The sequence below is a fragment of the Hyperoodon ampullatus genome (assembly GCF_949752795.1).
Source record: "Hyperoodon ampullatus genome assembly, chromosome: 8".
Classification (NCBI taxonomy): domain Eukaryota; kingdom Metazoa; phylum Chordata; class Mammalia; order Artiodactyla; family Ziphiidae; genus Hyperoodon; species Hyperoodon ampullatus.
The window spans coordinates 23,443,049-23,445,935 of NC_136921.1; positions in this window are offsets into that span (position 1 = coordinate 23,443,049).

Genomic DNA, 2,887 nt, shown 5'->3' on the forward strand with positions numbered 1-2,887 from the left:
TCAACCACTGTGCCACCAGGGAAGCCCTGTGTTTTTTTTGCACAATGTTAACCACCCACATGGTCCTGGAGGTCTGAAATAACATGGGAGAGTCTGTTTGAATTGGGATAAAGGTAGCCTCCCATTGCCTCTTTCCTGCTATTAGGCTACAGATTCTGGGACTCAGAAGTCAAGGCTTTGTGAACAGCCAGTGCCCTGTTTTTTATTGGCTTCAGTTGTTCCGTGGGTCAGTCGGCAACAGCTAAGTGGCTACTGATGTGGAGGGATGAGGGAAGGATGATGTAGGATCTTGGCATTGCTAGCGTTATCCTTGAAACCCCTGAGCACACTGGACATAGAGGGACAAATGAGCAGCTGGCAGGTCCAGCCTTTTGTTTGGCCACAGAGCTCACCATCACAGGTGTCATAGTGCATCTGAAAAGGAAGAAGCTGAATTTAGAAACCTCATTCTATCATTCCTCAGCCCCCCTCCTAATATTTGACCGATGAATTAATATCCATAAAATAGTGACTTTAGTTGCGGATGAGCTTAAACTTCTTAAAGAAAACATTTTTTTCCTTTATATATTTGAAGTATTGACTATGGGAAGCAGGTGTTATGGGTTGCACTGTGTCCTCCCCAAATTCATTTGCTAAAGTCCTAATGCCCTGTATCTCCACATGTGACTTTATTTGGAGGACAGGGTCTTCACAGAGATAATCAAGTTGAAATGAGGTAATTGGTGTAGGCCCTGATCCAGTATGCCTGGTGTGCTTATAAAAAGGGGAAGTTTGGATACAGACGTGCACAGAGGGAAGACGCTGTGAAGAGATACAGGGAGAAGACAGCCATTTATAAACCACGAAGAGAGGTCTGGACTGGCTCTTTCCCTCACAGCCCTCAGAAGGATCTAATCCTGCTGACACCTTGATTTTGAACCTCTAGTCTCCAGAACTGGGAGACAATAAAAACCTGTTTTTGAAGCCAGGCAGTCCCAGCAAACTGACACAGTCAGCCAGTATCCAAGGCCCTATAACTCAGGATATCTCATTTAATCATCCCCTGTGACATAGTCATTACATTTCCATTTAAAACTCAGGAGACTTGGTCACAGGAACACAGCTATCTAGTAGAAAAGCTTGAATTATAAACCAGGCATTTGATTGCAAGTCCAGTGGGTTTTCCACTCCCAGAAAAACAATTTCAGGAAGCTAAGGGAGATATATTACTTTTCTTAAAAAAGGAAAAAAACCCACAAATTTAAAAGGGCACAAAGAATACTGCTTATAAACACCCGTTTAGGTGCCATCCAAATTTAACAAATGTTAACATGTTATTATGTTTCCTTCAGACTTTTTTCTTCAAGACATAAATCATTATGAATATTTTTCTTGTGTTTCTCTTTACAGATCACTCCTTTTTCTCCTCCCTATAGGCAAACAGAGCCATTAATTTAGTTTATATTCAGTCCATATTTTAATATTCTCACTATATTTATTTTCTAGTAAAAATAATTCTGTGCAAAGTAATACTTCAGTGGAAATCATTGAGCATGTCCCTTGTGTATGTTTGCAAGAGTTTTCTTTAGATTCATATAGCTGGAAACCAAATTGATGGGTTACCAGGTAGGCACTTCTCCATTTTTACTAAATATTGTCAAATTGATCTTCAAGTGGGTCATACCAAATCATACTCCCACTTACAGCATATGAGAATTAGTTCTCCATAACCCTGGTATTATCAGACTTTAAGTTTTTAGCAATCTGTTGTAATTTTAAAATGTCACATATATACACATATAATAGATGTATATGTACATCTATACATATGTATTCATAGATAACATAGTATTTTTTCCATGTTTTAAAATTTATGCTAAATATATTATACTTTTATGTATTCTATTGCAACTTGGTTTTTTTCGCTCAGTGTATTTGTGAGATTTATCTAAGTTAATCTAAGTTGATGCTGTCCTTTTTACTGTTCCAGTTCATTCATTTTCACTGCTATATAATATGCCCCTGTGTAAACATATCCCAGTTTATTTATTCATTCTCCTCTTGATGGCTGTTGAGGATGTTTCTGACTTCCTGGCCATGGCAGTCAACATTGCTCTGAATATAGTTATATATGTCTCCTTGTACATACATGTGAGGGTTTCTCTGTATGCCCTAGGAAAGAAATTGCTGAGTCATAGGATGAATGTTAAGCAGTTTAATATTATTATCACCATCATTATTATTATACCTTGCCTTTTAAAAATAGTTCTCTGTGCTTTAGTCCGGGTGAATACTTTCATACCTGCCTTCAAATGAATTATTTCTCACTTTGTATCCAGTGAATCATTTATAACCTATATTGAAATTAGTATTTTTAAAGTCTAGGAATTCTAATTGGCTCTTTTTTATTCTAGTCTACTTATTCTTTTTTTTAAATTAATTAATTTGTTTTTGGCTACATTGGGTCTTTGTTGCTGTGCGCGGGCTTTCTCTAGTTGCGGCTAGCAGGGGCTACTCTTCGTTGTGGTGCGCGGGCTTCTCATTGAGGTGGCTTCCCTTGTTGCAGAGCACGGGCTCTAGGCGTGCGGGCTTCAGTAGTTGTGGTATGAGGGCTCAGTAGCTATGGTGCATGGGCTTAGTTGCTCCCCGGCATGAGGGATCTTCCCAGACCAGGGCTTGAACCTGTGTCTCCTGCATTGGCAGGCAGATTCTTATCCACTGCGTCACTAGGGAGGTCTTAGTCTACCTATTCTTGATTCATACCTGACTGCTTTAGTCTCACAATTTTTGTGCTTATTTTACAAAAGTTATTTCTTTATTTCTTTGAAGATATAAAACATATCTACTTTAAGGTCATTTTTGACATTTCCTATTTGGATTTTCTTCCCTTAGCTCTGTTATTTATCAC